General features: G+C 35.0%; 2 long non-coding RNA genes across 4 annotated transcripts; both read left to right on the top strand.

The window, feature by feature from the left end:
* Window positions 1-1,594: 1,594 nt before the first annotated feature.
* On the top strand, window positions 1,595-5,569 carry LOC128129306 (uncharacterized). Of its 3 annotated transcripts, XR_008227146.1 has the most exons (6): window positions 1,595-2,916; window positions 3,894-4,072; window positions 4,189-4,250; window positions 4,507-4,537; window positions 4,825-4,915; window positions 5,164-5,569. It is a non-coding gene; the product is annotated as an uncharacterized LOC128129306 (long non-coding RNA). The 3 variants fall into 3 exon arrangements; XR_008227147.1 differs by lacking the exon at window positions 4,507-4,537; XR_008227145.1 differs by having other exon boundaries at window positions 4,507-4,915.
* Window positions 5,570-7,366: 1,797 nt separating this feature from the next.
* LOC111880071 (uncharacterized) lies at window positions 7,367-11,258 on the top strand. The gene is made up of 2 exons (XR_002846328.3): window positions 7,367-8,056; window positions 10,508-11,258. It is a non-coding gene; the product is annotated as an uncharacterized LOC111880071 (long non-coding RNA).
* Window positions 11,259-21,407: the final 10,149 nt, after the last annotated feature.

The raw sequence follows: 21,407 nt of genomic DNA, 5'->3' as shown, positions 1-21,407 counted from the left end.
CTTCAAATTAGAAACTGTATGTATCTCGCAATGTCACCTTTTTGGAGCATATTCCATTTTATAGCATTCCTGTTCAGTCACATGATGCAACCCGAGAGGAGCTTTGTACTATTGATCCGTTTAGCATTGACATTGATGATCCACCACATGTCACTGATCCACCACTTGCTGCTGATCCACCACATGTGGCTGATCCAACACCTATCGTTGATCCTCTGCCTACAAATCATCAAGACCCCCTTCCATCGAGACCTTATCGTAATAAGAAGTCCACAAAGCTTCCTGACTTTGTCTATTCCTCTTACTCACCGGCTTTTACCTCTTTTATTGCTAATGTACATCGTCTCTCTGAGCCAACATCCTATAAAGAGGCCATTTCTGATCCCCTTTGGCAAACCGCTATGGCTGAGGAACTTGCAGCTCTTTATCAGACTCATACATTGGATCTGGTTCCGCTTCCACCTGGAAAACACACGATTGGTTGTCGTTGGGTTTATAAAATCAAAACAAAGTCTGATGGATCCGTTGAGCGCTATAAAGCTAGACTTGTTGCGAAAGGGTACGCGCAAAAGTATGGTATGGATTATGAGGAGACGTTTGCTCCTGTTGCAAAAATGACGACTGTTCGCACCTTGATTGTAGTTTCTTCCATTCGTCAATGGAAGATTTATCAAATGGATGTCAAGAATGCTTTCTTGAATGGCGATCTTCATGAAGAAGTATACATGTCTCCTCCCCCTGGTATTGCTCACCGACCAGGTGAAGTTTGTCGACTTCGGAAGGCTCTATATGGCCTCAAACAAGCCCCTCGTGCTTGGTTTGAGAAATTTTCTACGGTGATTACTTCTCTTGGTTTTCAACCAAGTAACCATGATTCGGCTCTATTTATTCGATGTACGAATGCAGGGCGGATTATTCTTTCCTTGTATGTCGATGACATGATTATTACTGGTGATGATTATGATGGTATAGAGTCTTTAAAGCGTGATTTGGCTCACCGTTTTGCTATGAAATACTTGGGATTACTTCGTTATTTCTTGGGGATTGAAGTTGCTCAATCTCCAAAGGGTTATCTTTTATCTCAAACGAAGTATATTTCACATTTGTTTGAACGTGCACGACTCACGGATAATCGAACAGTTGATACGCCAATAGAGAGTAATGCAAAGTACTCTCCAACTGATGGTGTCCCATTATCAGATCCAAGTCTTTATCGTACCATTGTTGGGAGTTTGGTTTACCTGACTGTCACTAGACCGGATATTGCTCATGCAGTTCATGTGGTTAGCCAGTTTGTCACTGCTCCTACTACTGTTCATTGGGGAGCTGTTCTTCGTATTTTGAGATATTTACGTGGTACTCAGTTCCGCACTCTTATGTTTCCTTCTTCATCCTCTCTTGAGTTGCGTGCCTATAGTGATGCAAATTGGGATAGTGATATTTATGATCGTAAGTCCACTACTGGGTATTGTGTTTTTCTTGGAGATTCATTGATATCATGGAAAAGCAAGAAACAAGATGTTGTTTCTCGATCTTCTACAGAATCTGAGTATCGAGCCATGGCTATCGCCACTTGTGAGATTGTTTGGTTGAGATGGCTTCTTGCAGATATGGGCGTTCACATCTCTCAGCCTACCCCTTTGTATTGTGATAACGAGAGTGCGATAATGATTGCCAAGAATTCAGTGTTTCATGAGCGCACAAAGCACATTGAGATTGACTGTCATTTCACACGTCATCATCTCCAGAAGGGCACTATCTCCCTTCCTTATGTTCCTTCCTCTTTGCAGATTGCTGATATTCTTACGAAGCCGTTGACTGCTCATCGATTCCATTTTCTGTCTGACAAACTCTCAATGCTTATTGCTGTTGCATTGTGAGTTTGAAGGGGGATGTTAACCTAATAATATTTTGGGCTTTATTTTGTATTGGGTTTTATGATTGGGCCTTTTCGCTAGGAAACCCTAATTAGCTTGTCTATATATTATGTCTTTCCTTTTCATTGTATTTGTACTTCTCTTTGATAATAATATGAAACCCTAGCCGTTATATGTATTTCATTTGTTAGTTTACATCAATCAATTACCTTATCTGTTTTTGATCAATAACTTCTTTTCTACACATACGTCTTCGACCGTACCTCCGACCTCTATGGCCTTCTTTCTAATCGAATCGGAGGAGAGGTCATGTAGGTCACCGTCGTTTACGATTGAATCAGGGATATTAAGACGTGCCGATGGGCTACGGAGGTAGAAAACGGCGGTGTCGTACTACTTCCTGTTCTGTTCCTTTTACTTTTCAATTTGAATTGACATGCTGAAGTTTGTAAAGTTTAGTTTTTGAAGTAATTGTCAGTTTTGTTCTTCATCTACCTATTTCTTCAATTTCTTTTTGTTCTTTTGTCTCAGAAACCTTACTCTTGCTGTTTGAATGGTCTTTTTTTTCCAGTGTATGTGTGTATGGGTGGAATACAAGAGGTTCAGTTGACAGTCCTGTTATGTTGGTAATGTACCATATAGTTCCACCTACTCTATCTATAATTTCATTTGAATCTTTTATCTTATTGCTTTACTGGCTCTATCTTTCTATATTTCCATTTTTACCCTTTAACACCAGTTAATATATCTAACCAGGAACCCTATAATAGAGAGTCAAAATATATTGACGTTAGGAAAGATACACATAGTAGAGTTAGTAAAACATGTAAATTCATTAGGTAGACCATCATATACGTATATACCTGCTTATTGTTAGCTTCATTAGGTGGACCAGCATATACCTCTTATGGGTTTATGGAAAGCTAGCAGTATTGTACATTTATGGATTTACCCTTGGGTTCAGTTTTAGACAATTGAGGCACTTTAATATGTTTCGGCACCTGAATTGGCGTTGAGGTTGTACTTACATTGTGCAAAGGTAAACTTATTACATGTATCTGTAGTTAATACCCAACATCAATTTATTTTAGCGTACTCTTTTGCATCTGTTGTTATTTTTTCACTTAACAGCTAATACAGAAGTCGAAATATGAAGAATTGAAAACTTTCAACTACTTTTTCCCAAATCAGAGTATGGTACATTCTTCATGGGTGATTCATACGATGTGTTTCTGGTTTGTTCATAAGCTTTCATGTCTCAAATCAATGGTTTCAGTTAAAAAAATACCAAATTATCATTGGGGATTAGGTTCTTTTCCTAAGAATGGTTTAACGTTTACAACTAATGGGTGATATGTTCGTTGTTAGGTGAACATAGAATTGTATATGGTAAATACCGATGAGTATATAACCAAGTGTAGGTTTATTAGCCACAGTTTCATATATGATAAGGACAATGATTTGGCTAATATTGATAAATATTATTTTGCTTTATTAAACATATTAATCTAAATTAAATATAATATGTTGACTGTTTTTATGTGATAAGTGATAGCTTGAACTCCCTTTGGTGGATATCATCTTGGTTCATCCATATGTAATGAAGAATTGGGTTGCATATTAGGGCATAAAGGTTCTCTTAGAAGAGTTAAATTGTAAATTTCACACATAATTAGTCGTTTCTTATTTAGCATCACTTTTAAACATAAGGGTAAAACAGTCATTTACTCTAAACGAAAGAGCGAAATGGTCGCTCCTTCACATAAATAGTAAATTTTTATTCAGTAGACAGCTTTCTTCTATCCAACTCAACTTATGACTATTTTGCCCTTGGTGTAACTTTGGTGAAATTCAACATTTGTGGATATTACTTTGCAAAATCTATTATATTATAGCAATATGATCCAATTACAAAGCAAATTTTGTTTTTGTTTGGCTTTATACACTTCCAATATATTATACTTTTTTGTTAGTGATTTCTTGGCTTATTATTCGTTGTTTTTTTTTTATATGTAGCGGCTCAAGATATAAACCTCCTTCCAACGTTTGTTTTCTACCTTTACTCCCACTACACATATGTCCAAAGAAGGTTAAAATTGGGGTTGTAAAGCTAAAACCTTGACTACTTTCAACAAACAGAGAAAAAAGAAATCAATATAAACGCGAAGCAGAAGGGCCAAAATCAATATATTGAGGTCTGGAACGGTACTCTTGAAAGGCTATATTTCTTTTGATGATTGATTGAATGAGAACATACCTGTGATTGTTGGTCATCACATGATGCTGATTACTTTCCCTTTTTACCCCTCAGGTGAAAATAGTAAAAACTTGCAGGGAGCTAGGTATAGGGGATGGAGGATTCTACAAACCTGGGTACCATAATCGAGCAAAACTACATTTTAAAATGATGTGTACTTTCACCCAAGAGTTAAAACGTGTACAACTTTTTTCCAAATCATTTTTGGGATTTGTTTCTTAGTTTATAAATCAAATTTCAGTTCTATTCACACCGATTGCTATTATTTTTGAAATTTTGGTAGTTTTTATTTTCTAATCTATACTTTTTGTGTTGTTCTGGTATGATGAAGATACACATATAATTAACTTATATTGGTTTTTTTCCACTCAGATTCCCTATCATGTTTTTGAAGTGCACCAAGGTTCTCCTCTTTTCACCTTTACAGATAAATAATATAGATAATCCTGTAAGCCTTTACACCCGACAATGCCATTGTGTTATTATAAATAAATAATACCATTTGATATAATATGTAGATATGTATGATTTTAAAGTCCAACCCGCACTTTGAAGAGAATAGGTGTAAACGCAATACCAACAATTGAGGAAGTTAACATTTTTAAGGATGAAACAGTTATCCAGTTCTTAAATCCCAAGGGTACTAAATTTATCAATAAAATCAGTTTTTTTTTTCTTTTTTTTTCTCAGGTATCTTCACATTTTGAGCTTCTAATATTTTCCATTTGTGGACCCCGATGGGAATCTATGGGTTAGGGAATCCGGACATGAAGATGATGAGGTAAAATGTGTAATTTTGACCTCTTTACCAAAAAGTGAGTTGATTTTGGGTTATGTTAATTTGTTAAAAATAAAAACAATGAAAAATTAAAAGTCGGCAAAAAATGAAACAATTTGAGACTTGAAAGTTGCCCAACGTCTATTTAAATCTTACAACCTCCTAAATTGTTTTATTTAAGAAAAAAAAATTTAAGTTAAAAGGGATAATCATTAAAATGACAAAATTACCTATTTGTAATTTGATTGTAGGGTCAAGATGTAATTGCTTTGCTGCTGATGTTCCCAAATGATGCCTTTGAAAATGAATTGTAGGCTTTTCTTGCTGTACGGAAGCAAAAAGACATTAAAGGGTAACTTCGCTCAGGTGCTCATTTATGTAATATTTCTCATTGAATTGTTTATATTGTTGCTAGCTTTATAAACTTTTTTTAATTGGTGTTTATTAAAATTTAAAATTAATCAAGTGTTTGCTGGTAGGAGGGGTTCTTCCTTATAGTGCAGTCTAACCACCGCAATTTCTTAACTCCTTTGAAGTCAAAATCGAAAGGATTTCTCTTTTGTTCCTTATAATTCGCATGATGTATGGATTTTTAAGCTATAATGTGCTTTTGAATTGTTGGTAATCCTAATTCCTAGGATATGGGGTATAAATTTTCATATGAATTGTTTTGTTGCGCATTGTGATTTATATAATAAGAAGCTCAAGGTTTAACACAGAAACCAGTCTTTACAATTGGTCAAAAAGATATAATGGTACTTCCAATAATAGTATTTACATGTAAATTTTCGGATTAATTTGTTTTTGTTGAATTTTCTTGAAATATGTAAAATGTAGGATCAATAATATGTTTTACAAATGGGTCACAAGATCCATGGAAAGAGGTATATGCGACATTGCTTCAGGGGCGGATTTGGAAGAATTAATTAAGTTTTGGAAGAAAAATGGCACCAAAATTCCACTAATGTTTACAGGTTTTGTGACATGCCTCTGCTAACTGAACAAATTGCATACCTTTACTTAGAAGATCTCTAACGAATTATAGTAATGACTTTTTTCTTCCTATGTATAACATTCATATAATTGGGTATATTTTTCAAAATAAAGTAGGATGTTATACTAAATAGATTTCCATTTGACTCTATATTCACATTTAATAAAATCAGGTTTTGTTGTGTTGTTTAGAAATGGCAACGAACTTTGAGAGGGCGCCCGCAAATACTGTTGGCCATTCGATCCCCGCAACGCGGGGATACCTTTCTAGTTTATATTAATTTTATTATATTTTTTAATCTAATGTTATTAATTTAATATAATTAAAGAAAGAAATTTTAAATTTTGAAATTTAAAATGAAGAATCAATTATTAATTAATTTAATAAAATTAGAGTGGAAAATTTAAAATTTGAAATTTGAAATGAATAATTAATAGGTTGACAAGTGGCATGATAAATGATATATAACATTAATGAGGGGTTTTAATTGCATGACACTTGTCAATATAAGATTAAACTTATTCTTTTATTAGAATAGGGACTAGTTTATAACCCGTGGGAACTACGGTTATAAAATTAATCAAATTTTTGTAGTAAAAACTAAAAATTATTAATAAGTTATTTTAAATAAATTATTAATTTAAGAGAAATTTCTTATTAGTTATGTGAAATTATAATCATTGATTCAAATAAATATATAAAATTAATTTCTAATATATATTAGATATTTTTTATTTGTGAATTAATGAAAACAATAATTTAAAATTTAAAATTTAAAATAGAATCATATTAATGAGGAGGTCTAATAAATTTAAAATGGAAAACTAATAGATTGATAAGTGGCAACATATTAATTAAAATGTCTAATATGGTGACATATGACAAAAGAGCTACTATTATATATATATATATATATATATATATATATATATATATATATATATATATATATATATATATATATATATATATGGGAAAAGTGAATATACCCTTAAGGGTATATAAGCTTAGGTACCCAAACTCACTATAATACGTCGTTTTGTTTGATATATTCATTATAATGTTCTTAAAATTCAATCCTTAACTTGATTTATTTTCAAAATTTTCAAATTTTCAATATTATTTTCCTCTTACATCACATTTTTTACGAACACCTACTAAGTTATATATATTGTAGTTGAAAATGAAAATTATATAAAAGGAAGATAAATGCGAAATCTATAAAAATCTTTGAAATAAATCAAGTTAAAAGTTGAATTATAAGAACATTAGACAATTACAATGTATATAAATGATACAAAACGACATAGTATGGTGAGTTTGGGTACCTAAGCTTATATACCCTTAAAGGTATATTCACTTTTCCATATATATATATATATATATATATATATATATATATATATATATATATATATAATAAATGCTTCTTCAAAATGTTTCTAACCTTAAAGTTAAATTACCAAGTTACCCCCAAGTCACCTCTTCCCGTCTGATTTGAACCCCTCCATTTCTTCTACTATAACCTTACTCTCTCTTTAAACCATATTGTATTTCTATGCCCTATTTTACTTCATCATCTCTATCAAGATCAGAAAAAAATTAGAAACCCGGGGATTTAAAATTTTAGCGGAAATGGAGGATGTGGTGCTAACAAGTTCATCAAGAAGCTTTTAAAATGTTAAGGTTGGATCCATTCCAAAGCAGTTTCCGTTCTCGGAATCGGAGATCCGAAAGCCTTGTTTTGCTTCCAAAGAGGTTTTCCTTAACCATCCTACTTTTCTCGAACTTAAGTCCCCGATTAAGATCTGTGGTAACCAATTTGTTACTAAGTATTGTAATCTCTATTCCATGGTTTATGTGTTTCAGCATTCAGAGTGATTTTGTTTTATTTTTTATCGCTATTTAGGTTACATACTTACATGTATGCCAAGTGTTTGTGAAAATGCTTAAATGAGATAATCTATTTAAGATTACGTGCTATTTACATGTGTATGAATCAAATCACATATGCATGTACAAGAACCATGACTAGATATTTTACCTAACCAAAAAAAATCTATTTCCCATATTTTGTTGGATCCAATTTCATGTGTAGCAGGGAAGTCATGGATTTTTGTCACTAAATCTGATGCCACACTTGACAAAAGGTAATCTTATTGTGATTGAAGCACCATGTGAAGTTTATGTTAACTTATATACCTATTATGCATTCGTAATAAAAATCAATTTAAAATATTCTTATTAAGTAGAAAGTGATTGGTTCACAACATTCATGTCTGTTTTTAAATTGAAATAAATGACAACATTGTTATGTGTTTGTTGGATTGAGTAAGAGGAAAACATCCAATAAGGTTTTATATTCATATCTTTAATTTTCTTCCAAGTTCCATTCTCTGTCTACATTGTTCCCCATTTAGGTTCATATAATTATATCTTTAATTTCCATGCAGTCAGTTCTTTTATTTAATTCTTTATTCCTTGAAGTTATTTATTTACTAATGGGATGACTCATGGGTGTGCTAACAATGTTAGAAGATTGTGATAATTTTCTGTAAAGAAGTATAGGCATATCCCAACCATTAAAATCTATAATTATGATCATACTTACTGATTTTGGGGTTAAAAGTGGTTAAAATCATTTACTAAGGCTACACTATGTGTTACTTTTATTATTGAATAGACCTTCTAGGTTTATGACCTTAATTTTTTAAAAGATGTGTCTCTTTTTTTATTGTAAGGTACAAATATCACTATCCATATTTTGTGCTACTAATGATAGGTTACATTTTGAAGAATCAGTGTGCATAAGTTTGTTAACAATTTCAAATTTTGATATAATACTTTGCAGCTGATACCACAAATTTTCAAGGGATCAAACTAATTTTGTTTCCTTTCTAACCCCTTTGTGTTTTTATGAAAACCAAATGAATGACATTTTTCTGCAAGTTGGTCGACTAGCTAAATGTGTTTCTTGCGTTTGACTCAAATTTAATTACTTTTAAATATATATGTGGTTTGAAATTATTTTTACAGATAACAATTAAAAACTGGTTAAAAAATGTTTATAGAAACACCCACAAATTGTTGAATTTGATAACAATATGGATTGGTAAATAATAATTTTTTAGATCAAAATCGTGTCTCAAGAGTCGATAATAATAAGACAAAATTAACATACATAATCATATGAAAATTAATAATTATTTTATTATTATTGTTATAATTAAACACTACCAACCATTAAAAACGGCACCCTTTTCATGATTCATTTTCTTACATTCAATCGTTTTAAAAAGTTTTACTTATATTCGATTGGAAAATAAGTTTTTAGTTTGTTATCCTACAATAAGGATCGTCTGTTCAATAATCGACAATAGCTGAAACTAACGTTTATTCAATAATTTAACTATCAGATTATCTTTATATTTTTTATAATGATACGTAACCACTTGTGATCACATCTCATCATTCATTTACGATGAATTGTTTTTACCACAATTTACTTTTTTGAGAAATTTACTACATATATATTTGTAACTATAAAATCATGATAACAAAATTTACCTAAATTAGCTATGTTTAATCTTATTCAACAAAAAGGGTCCAAACAACTAAAGGGTTTAGTTTTCGTCATAGATTTAAAGTTTAACTAAATAATATATTTTTGTTATTTATATTATCTTTTATATATTATTCACAATACATATTTATACTCTATTTAAATTTATATTCTTTTTATAAATCATATTTATATTAAATGTCTTCACATATATAACGTATATCAAATATTAATTTTAAACAATTAATACAAAAGCTTTAAAAAACTTTAATCTTATTAATTTAATAAAATTATAAATATATTTTACCCGTGGTTCCCACGGGTTGTAACCTAGTATATATATATATATATATATATATATATATATATATATATATATATATATATACAGAGAGAGAGAGAGAGAGAGAGAGAGAGAGAGAGAGAGAATTATAGTATGCAAAATCCATATGTAAACACTAAAAGTCTAAAACGAATATACTTATATATTTTATATATTGGTATATAATGGAATTAATAAAAATCACAACCATATTATCTAGTTTAGGCTTTCATATAGTTATAAAAGAAAATTCAATAACATCTATTTATTAAATTCTAGTTGTTATTTTATTTTAGTATTAGTATTATACTTTGTTATTTATTAATTGCTAGTTAATTAATTTATATAATACATATCAACATAAAAAACCAATCGATTATTGTCCGGTTATTTAAAAGAAAACATATTCATTTTATTCAAGAATCTATAAAACCATTAGAGATTGTTTTGGATGAAAATACCCCAACGTCTAGCATTTCTGTTGCGGAGAACCCAACGTTTAGTATTCCTGCTGCAACAAGACTTTAAAAATGCAAAAGATTGACAAGTTCCACTTTCAAGTGCAATATAACAATATTTGTTACTATTTTTCTTCTTTCAAATTTTGATATGTGATCATTCTGAACAATTTTTTTTGCCTATATAGTTTTGTTTTGAAATTTTAATTTCGGCCCCCTTAGTTATAAACTTATAATGCTTGTGTTCTGCCCCTGATAGATAGACTACCAAGCACCAAATTTTGGATTTTTTGTGGATCCAATAGATGTTGATCACTGTCAAGAAACAAGAATGTTACAATAGCTTAAAAGGTAGGGATATCGGCTGCAGGTCAGGGCATCTAATGGCATCTTCTACTCTAAACATTGTATCTCTATGTTGCCTCCTATGCCTTTTATTTTTGTGAAAACATTTCAAGTGTGTTGCAGCATTGGCATGCCTTTTAGAATTTCCGAGTTCATACTTGGAAACAATAAATGGAATCACAAGTGGTTGAGAGCTTAATTTCTTGACAGATATAGAATTCATATTTAATTGCATCCAAATTGAAGAGGTTGTGGAGAGGAATTGGTTTGAAGTTGAATTTTATGCTAATTATTGGAGACTTTTTTTTATCAGAAGAGGTTCGGTGTTATTTCTCGCTACATATGTGAAGATCCAAGATAGAATTTTGTTGTTTTAAGGAATAACTTTGGTTTTTTATTTTAGCTTCTTTTTTCATTGAATATACAGCAGTATATTTCATTCTAATTTCAAGTTCATTGCCTACCTTTTGGTCGAGGATAATGAAGATATTTTTAGGTGTTTGATTTTCAATGTAACACTCTACTGTCCTGCCATAATCCATTGCCTTTATGGTGGATCCTCTATATTTTGGTTCGAGTGATGTGAAGGATAAAATACACTCCATGAATGGTGCGCTCAAGGATTAAATACACTATATTATTGTTTTGTTTTCTTATTATACTTCTATCTTCTTGTTTTACTTTTGTTCTTTATCTTGTATTGCCAACTTCATGTTGTTTTTAATTTCAATAAAATTTTGATATGGAAAAAAAAGTAGATTTAAATTTTCGTATGGAAAAAAGTAGAAAATCGATATAAATCCTCCCCATTCCAGAAAATCGTCAAAACTAAACGTGGATGATGAAGATGATTTAGATTGAAGATGAAACCCAAACTATTAAATATTGAATTAAAAATAATAAACAAAAACATAAATTATATATTAATAACAATACTTATCTAAAACAATCGGAAACAATAAAACAAAATCAAAATAAGATACAATTGTAGTATTGGTCCTTGTAGTATTTTTATATTTCAAATTTGGTCCAAAGGGTAAATCAGTCATTTTAGAAAAACTAACCACTTAAAAGTTAGTTTTAACGACAAAAGGGATCATCCGTGTTATCCTAATAAAAGATATCCTTAACTTGCTATTTTTTACAAACCACAGTGACCATTTTTGAAATTTTCATTAATTATCCCTTTAAACAAGGCAAATCAAAATCAAAGCCCTATAATAAGGAAAAAAAAACTTCACCAGGTTATCATTATCGCTGCACACCTCCACCACACAAATCAAAAGAGGTCGTCGGGGCGTCTTGCTGTCACCTCCACAAACAGCCACCCTTCACCACCACTCCTTCCATATAGCAGTGCCTTCGGATGCATTTCCTTTAATCCACAATATCACCTCCTTCTTGTATACATCAGCCCCTTCATATGCATCTCACCCTGGGTTTTTTATTAGTTTGATTTCATATATGTGTGTCGTTGAGAACTAATTTGAATGGGCTACTGGAACTTTGTCGGCAACCGGATGGAATCATGAATCTTGTTCTTAATCTAAGGTAACATCTTTTTTTTTAAACCTAATTGACGCCTAGTAAATTTAATGGACTAATTAAATGTTAGCGGTATATATTATGTATAATTGTTAATGGACTAACTGTGTTCATGAATCGTTTTCTTAATATGAGGTAACATCTATTTTGTTCATGGATTTTTGAACAATTACTCTATCTTATGTATTCCTTATATTCTAACTTTGTATTTTCTGTTTTCTACTTGAAGTGAATCCGATCGACCAAATATAAACCTTCAATTGGTATCAGAGCAGGTTTGTCGATTCACTCAAGCAATCATGTCATATGCCAACAATGTGAAGTCTTTTGGCATCAATAAGATCCATCCATTCGACGAACATAACTTCGCCATGTGGAAGACCAAGACCATGGTTGTTCTGGAAACCATGGATTATGAGATGGTCAAGATTATCAAGACCGGACCTCATATTCCCATCTTCCAACCAATTGTCAACAATGCTCCTATCGGTCCAATGAAGCAAAAACCAGAATCTAGCTACGACAATGATGACAAGAGGCTAGTAAATTTGGATGTAAGGGCAAGAGCAGCAATTGGAAATTCACTTCCTTATTATATATATCACCTTTGTGACAACCCAGAATTTATATCGTGTGTCGACATTCTTTTCAATCAAAGTTAGACTCGTTTTCGCTATCTTTTAGCCTTGTTTAGAGTCTATTCGGGTGTTCTAAGCCTAATGAAATCAAGATATGGGTCTTGGGATGAGTGTATATGAGTTCTACACCTTGCAATTGAGCCAAACACTCCAACATATGGAGTGTGTGGCCGCACACTGAAGAGAATTGTTATCGAGATTCAGAAAGCAATCATGATTATTTGAATGAAAAGTAAGAACACATAGAGTAAATATTAATCAGATCTTATATTAATGAAGAACTGGTTACGGAGTTTAAGCAGAATGAATACACGAGTTTTTCTCTACTTCTAACCTCAGTCCCTATTTATAGGCAACCTGAGTGTACAAAAAATATACTAAGTCCTGAACTCTACGCTTCGCACAAATGAAGACTTAGTAAAATCACTAACATGCGAAACTAAAGAAACAAAAACTTCGACTTTTACAACATCTAGTCTCTACATTCTCCCCCTTTGTAAACAGTCGAAACTATTCAGTTTATGAGACTCTAAACAGCTAAGTGTATTGTCTTTCGAATTTCAGCATACCAAGTAATAATCTTTTTAAGCTCCTTCTTGTCTCCTTCGTTGTTCTTCTTGCAATTGTTCATACGAACAATGAAATTCGTATATTGCGAAGAAGTATATCTTTCTATCTCTGAGACTTTAAACAAAAACTTCTTTGGCTTCCCCTTTGTATCTTTCCCTGCAAACACCATGCCGAAGGGTTTAAGGCAAATTTCTCCATCAGCATACTTCGTTAATGCCGATTGGGTCAAAGTAGACTCCCAAGGAACAGTCACTTTCCTTCCTAGACCTGATGCAAGTTCTTCATCAGTTAACGCCAAGCAATCATAGTAGTTGTCTATGAATATCTTGATATGTGCGAAACCAAGTCTGAATAAATCAGTCTCATATCCTTTCAGCTTGTTATCTTGCATGTGTTTCAGAATCAGGGCCACTTGAATGAGATCATTACAATTCATCAAGGGAAAATCGGCTATGGTGAAATCATAATGCTTGTCATCAGCTCGAATAACAAAATATCGAAAATTTTGAAGCATGTTCTCGAACATCACATCCTTCTTGATTGTTAACACCTTTTTAATCTTCATTAAGGACCAAACTTCATCTTGATTTTTCGCCAGTACAGCATGAAATCTGATTTTCATGTGAGTGTAATCATCAGCATTTTCAAATTGTTCACTAATCTTGTACTGCACCGTAATAAACATCATTTCGTTTATCGGAAAATCCAGTTGGCATTTGTCCGAATTTGCAACATCATAGCTCCTTCTCGGCTTCTTCTCAAATTCAAACATTTCACTTCCCACCACCTTAGATTCAATGGTCTCATAAGAATATAGCTTCGTAGGATCACTCTTGTTCATTGTTGGTGGATCACTTGCTCTTTGCCTCATGATACTCTGTACTTGTCTCAATCTTTCCATTTCAACTTCTGCTTCTGCTTTCTTTTCTTCTTTTGATTTTTCATATGCTATCCCTTTCCCTTTACCAATATCCTCAGTTTGAGGTTTCGCACTTGAGCTTCCCCCTTCTTTTGAACCAATTGAAATTCCTTTGGTAATTGGTCTTGTTGTAATTACTGTTGAGGAAATCGGCTTTGTGAGCACTGGTAAAGACTTTTTGATTTGAGTAGAGATCAGCTTTCCGACTGTTTTCACATCGTCGTCTTTACTTCCTTTTCTCTCTCCCCCTTGCACCCCTGTGAAAGCAGGTGGGGCATTCTTTGGTAATATAGAAGTAAAGCTGGTGATTGGAGTCAATGCCTTCTGAATTGCTTGTTCCAGAGTGTTGACTTTGAGAGTTAAGAATTCAGGAGTGAGAACTGATTGATAAGAAGTTTGCGAAACCAAGGTTTTTAATTCAGTCACCAACTGAATTAGTTTATCAAGCTGCTCTATATTTTCCTTTTGTTTGGCTTCGATAATTGGAGCAGGGGCTTGATAATCAGTGATAATTTTGTTAAGATCTGTAGCAACCACATCAACCCTCTTTTGCACCTCCAAATTTTGAGAATTAAGATCTTTAAGCTCTTTCGCAATCTCCTTCTTTAATTCTTCAACCTTAAGATTAACATCTTCTCTGACCTTCTTGACATCCTGTACAAAAAGAACATGACGTTCTTTTGTAACAGTTTTCAATTCAGAAACAACCCCATCAAACGATTTTCTTTGAGCTTGAATGCGAAGCTCATTGTTCTTGTCAGAATGATCAACTTTCTCGATTATTCTCTTCTCAGCAGCTTTGATCATAGATTCAACCTCCAATCCTGAGATAGATGACTTTGTGCCAGAATCAGCTTGTGACTGAATAATAGCATTCAACTTTCGATTCAGGATTTTGAATTGCTTTCCTGACATAAGCATATGATCAGGTATCTCCTCCTCCTCTGAGTCGAAATGTAAAGCCTCAAATGTCCCTCCAAAACCGCCTCCTTCGGTTTCATCATCAGACATAGGTTGCGAAGGTTGTGGAGTTTCGGGTGATTGTGATGGAAATAAGGTGGTAAATGGATGTTGTAAAGGATGATAAAAATTTGAGGAAGTAGTGATATTAGTGTTTGGAAGAAGAAATGGTGGTAATGAAGTAGATACATTCGCAGAAGAGATGAGTAATGAAGCAGATAAGATAATATGCATGGTAGTTTCGACACTTGTGATAGGCGCCCCCGTATCAGATACGTTGACAACCATATCCGAAGTAGGTACCTCCTCAGAAACTAATTTGGTAGTGACTACTTCAAGTGGAATAGATGTGGTGGTGGAAATTTGCGAAGTGATAGGAAGAGAAACAGTTACCACTGCGGAGATGGAAACAGGTGGAGTCTCCGGAACAACTTCTTCATCTGATGCTTCATTGCGAACAATCATCTTCCGTTTCTTGTAAATCTTTTGTTTTATATGCTTCATAACCTCTTGAGCTCTTTTTCACCTTGAGCCAGGAGAAGAAGGAGTCGGAACATCTCTAAACATTGCCCCCTTACTACTCACCTCTGTTTTGCGAATAGTAGGAAAAGTAGTCACTATCTGTGAAGATTTGCGAAGCTTATTTAATACCCCTGACTTTGAAGGTATAATCTCCTTCTTAGTTTTGGTAGAAGGCCCTTCTTTCTCAACTTCTTCAGCCTTTGACCCTTTAGAAGACTGAAGTTTTTCTGCCTTTTGAGTTTGCTTCTTCTTCTTTGAGGATTCTCCACTAACTTCAAGTAACGCTCCAATTTGCACATCGGGATTAAAAGTTTTCATGTATCGAACTAAAACTTTGTGAGTAGAGTGCACTTTGCGAAGCATCGCATCAGGAATTCTGGCAACACTTGTGAAGATATTTTCATCATCTTCAACAACTTTTGGAAACTGATAAAAAGAAAATTTTGCAACTGCTTCGTTTGCAGGAACTTGAATGCCTTCTTTTTCATATACTTTTTCCAGAATTAATGTAACAACCCAATTTTCATGACCAAAAATTTCGTTTTAAAAACATCACTTTTAGAGAATATAAAAGGGCTAGAACATTGTCTGATCAAAATATCACACCAATGAACCGTGTCTAAAAATCAAGTCATACATTTAATTAAAATATCATAGTACAAATCCCAGTGAAGCTCGTAAATGCGGAAATCGGAGAGTGTGTGCATGACATGCCGCTACCGCGCCGGCTCCTTTCCCCTAGCTGAGGAGGTACCTGAAACCAAACTGAAAACTGTAAGCACAAAGCTTAGTGAGTTCCCCCATAATACCACATACCATGCAACAAGTAACAACCATTATTCAGCTAGGAGTTACGGGCCTTGCCCACACTCGGGAAGATACGGGCCCTGCCCACACTTCGCTAGCCGGGAGATACGGGCCTCGCCCACACTCGTGAAGATACGGGTCCTGCCCACACTTCGCTATCTGGGAGATACGGGCCTAGCCCACACTCCGACCTTGGCGAGATACGGGCCCTGCCCACACTCAACCACTAACCCATAACATACAAGTATCACGCAGACAACAAGTATAAGCAATTCTATCATATTAACACATATACCGTACTTAACTACAACAGAGATACGGGCTCGGCCCACACTCTAGTACTAGCATCTCGTCTACACGGGTCGGCCTTGGTGCCCTAGACCCGTTCCTACTGGGAAGGAAACTCACCTCGAAATAGCTGCTGGTCTGCGTGGGAACTGATCACCTACTACTGCTGCTGCTGCTCCGGAAACCCTCCGGCTGCAATTCCCACAATATACTCAATCAAACACTGCTCACTGACCTTTGGGTAAAATGACCATTTTACCCCTGACCTTGCCCCAAGTCAAAGTCAGAGTCAACTTTCAGTTGACCTCGACTCGCCGAGTTGGCTTTCCGACTCGCCGAGTCCCTACGCAAACGACTGCCCTGAATCCCGATCCTACCCGTCGAGTTAGGCGACGACTCGACGGGTTCGCCTTCAAGACCAATACTCAAGTCCTTCATCCTACTCGCCGAGTTGTATGAACAACTCGTCGAGTCCATCTTCATCCGAAGAACACCCATGCTAAGACTCGCCGAGTTGTATGAACAACTCGTCGAGTCTGTTCTTGATCTAAGGAGATTGCCTTGAACTCGCCGAGTCAGGGCATTGACTCGCCGAGTACCTCCATAGATGGGTTAAGCTTCCGACTCACTGAGTCACACCCTGTGACTCACTGCTCACTCGACACTACAAAAAGGGGACAAACTCGAAGACTCGCGAGCAGACTCGCCGAGTCACATGAACGACTCGCCGAGTCGCTGCCATGCACTCCTAAAATATACCGATTTGCTCGATTCCAGTCCATGCCATTCATAGATCTGGACTCCTAGGACACGAATCACACGTAAAGTTTCCAACTTTACGTGTGGATATTCACCAATATGGATTTTAGGGCTCAAAATGCCTCAAAAGGGTAGATCTAGGGCTAACAAGCCACATGGGGCCAAAAAGCTAACAGATCTGAGCTCCTGGAGCTCAATCTTGCATAGATCCAAAGGCCAAACGCCTTATTACGACATATAATGCACATACAAACTTGGGGAATTGACCAAGAAGGACCCAAATGAAGTTTTAAGCATAGAATCAAGGGGAAAACGGGTTATACCTCAAAGGAACTGCTGGAAGGACACAAATAATGCTTGGATGGCTTCCCTTCTTCTGGATCTACTTCCTTCCTCTTTCAAAGCCTTCAAAAACACACCCACTAACCTCAAACTCTCAAAGAATAGCTTAGAATGAGAGATACAGGGCTTTAAGGGTCAATGGGGGTCGGCTTGGGGCTGATAAGTCCTTTAAATAGGGTGCAAACCCCTGAAACTTAGGGTTTCATCCAACAGCTGTGACTCGTCGAGTCCAGGATATGGACTCGCCGAGTCACCAACTTAAACGTGTCCCGGGTCCCGCATCCACTCGGCGAGTCGGACCTATGACTCGCCGAGTCCAAGGCTAAAAGAAAGGAAATACTCAAATAACATTTACGTACCAGGAACCGGGTGCTACAAATCTCCCCCACTTATTTTAGACTTCGTCCTTGAAGTCTGCCGCTCGATCCTGAAATAGCTCGGGGTAGTGCTCCATCATCTCGTCTACCGGCTCCCAAGTCCACTCCGAACCCTTGCGGTGCTGCCATTGCACCTTCACTAGCTCCACCCTCTTGTTCCTTAAATCCTTCGACTTCCTGTCGAGGATTGCGACTGGGCGCTCAATGTAGTTCAGGCTGTCATCAACCTGAATATCCTCCAAAGGTACTACTGCAGAATCGTCCACTAGGCACTTCCGCAACTGCGAAACATGGAAAGTGCTGTGGATCTGGCTAAGCTCGGCTGGCAGATCCAGCCTATATGCTACCTTGCCCACCTGGGCTACGACCCTGAACGGTCCGATGAATCGTGGTCCCAACTTGCCCCGCTTCCTGAATCGGATGACGCCTTTCCACGACGACACCTTCAGGAGAACCATATCCCCGACCTGGAACCAACAGTCCTTCCTGTTAAACACCGTAGAAAGATACCAAACAGAAAGTTCCATATGCAAGGTAAACCTGATTTCCTGAAATCACTTATCTTTTCAAGAGTTGGTTGATGGCCCATCTCATTGAACATAAAGATAATCTGTGAATTGATGGGTTTAAAGAACGGAGGGTTATGAGGAATGTTCAGGAAGTCGATGAACATTTTCTTGGTAAGACGAATCCGCTTGTTGTTCACCAGATTGAACGTTATGACATCAGTTGCATAGTTTTATGACGCAGTTGATGCCACCATTGACAACCAAGTCATAGGAACAGGAAAAGAACTGAACATAGCAGTTGATAATGGTGACCTTTTCAATGCAACAATCAACATCTTCAATTCTTCTGGGTAGGCTGAGACATGAGGATCAACTTGGTAGTTTGTGCTTTAAATCTTCATAAGAGAATGTGAGAGAACTTCATCGGTGTTGGATTGAGTAGCAGCCATTGTTAGGGTTTGAAGAAGATGAAGATTCAGAGAATTTAGGAATTTTCGAATTTTATCGTATAACCGTATAACACATTCTTGAACCCCTTTTTATAAGTAACCCTGATTGGTTTGAATTTGAAGCGGGATGCATTTAATGAGATCCGACGTGGCACCTTGAAAATCGGACCATTACTGCAAAAAGGTAGCCATGCGTCAAAAAGCAACAGTCACTTCACCTAGAAAATCGGGTAGAATACCAGACGTCACGGTTACACAGCCTGTCAATATTCCCGTTATAGAATTACAACCATTAGAACCCTTCGCATTGAGGCAAGGCTTTTTCACTTTCGGGATGAAAAGCGAAGTCATATGCCAGATGTTTGAAATCATCAGCCTGAGTTGGTATTACTCAGAACCTTAAGGATTTCATGAGTGCAGTGTGTCAAAGAAATAAGATAAGAAGCAAGTTAATTTTTTTTTTTTTGGAATTCTGTGATGTCAAAAATATAAATTGACACGAATGCAGTTAAACCCTAGGCAAAGGTTGCTTCATTAATCATCAAGAGAGATGATCAATTGCTTGTATATGTTCCCGTGAATTACAATCGAATACTTTTTGATAAGTATCAAAGGGCTTCTTTTAAAAGTGATTCTTTGGGTTGGTTGAAAATTTTGTTACATATCATCCTAAACATAAGGTGATAAATTGTAACATAAATTACTTGTATGACCAGTGTAGTCAGTGACAAGTCAGCTTTTGAAAATATTTATCATGACTAGAACATTTGAATGAAACTCACACGGAAATCATATTCAAAAAAAATTTGATGTACTGGATCTTGTTGGGTAACAAACATCGTGGGTTTCGAATATTTGATCAAGACCACGCATGCGGATTGAATATGATTTGGAGTTTCGAATTTTGGTACTGAAACAAAAGTTTCATCAGTATCTGGAACAATGTTCCTCGTCAATTCCTTAAGTTTAAAAGATGTTTGGGTTTCACCTTCATCACGGACTCATGATGTCAGATCATAAACACATAATTTTTGTATATCTAAGTCTCGATGGGTTTGATCAGAGACCTCTCGGACATACGTCTTTGTGTGTGATTTGTGTGAAAAAATTTGTGATGAAAAAGATTGGTTATAAGATTGAATGTACCTCTGTTATTTGTGGACCATACAGAAAACTCTTTACTCATATGAGAAGAGTAAGGTAGCTCTGTTGACTAATGTGAATATAAGCCTTAATGGGAAAAAATATTCATGAGATAATTTCATTAAGGCTTTTGCTTCTCACACATAGAGTCATATAAGGCTTGGGTCAACATGCTGCAACATGCTTCTAGGGACATTCTAACTAGTACAAAGTTGAAAGAAATGATAACTTCCCATAGAAACATGTAAGCATGACCACTTCGCATAGAGCGCTGGATTAAAACTAAAGACGCACAAAACTTAAAGAACAAAGTTAAAAAATATTTTTGTGATTTTTGAATTTTTCGAAAATAACAACATAACAAAATAAAATCTTTTTGGATTTTTGGATTTTTGGATTTTCTAAAATGAAAACAAAACAAAAGAAAATATTTTTGATTTTTCAAGTTTTTCTAAAAAAAAAAATTGAACCTTAGTTACCAGTTGTGCGAATGCGAAGCAATGCGAAGCCTCTTAACGCACAGTAACTTCTAAATGATTCTGACTCAGAGCTGCTGAATGGACCTTTCATTCTTGAATTATTGACTTTGAAACTGAATTCACATCGATCATCCCCAAACCTGCTAAAATTCTTACAAATGATTTTTCATCAAGAGGTTTAGTAAAAATATCAGCAAGTTGTTCAGTGGTTTTAACAAAATGAATTTCGATATTCCCATCTTCCACATGATCTTTGATAAAATGATATCGAAGAGCTATGTGTTTTGTCTTTGAGTGTTGTACTGGATTATGACAAATGCGAATTGCACTTTGAGAATCACAATACAAGGGAATCTTTTTCATGTTGATAGCATAATCACGAAGTTGACTCTGAATCCAAATGATTTGCGAAGTGCAAGCAGCAGCTGAAATATATTCAGCTTCAGCAGTGGATATAGCAACACAAGTTTGCTTCTTCGACTGCCAACTCACTAATTTCCCATCCAA

This window comes from Lactuca sativa, chromosome 9, assembly GCF_002870075.4.
Source record: "Lactuca sativa cultivar Salinas chromosome 9, Lsat_Salinas_v11, whole genome shotgun sequence".
In the NCBI taxonomy this organism is placed as follows: domain Eukaryota; kingdom Viridiplantae; phylum Streptophyta; class Magnoliopsida; order Asterales; family Asteraceae; genus Lactuca; species Lactuca sativa.
Note: the sequence above shows the minus strand (reverse complement) of the source record. Positions and strands in the feature narration are given on the sequence as shown.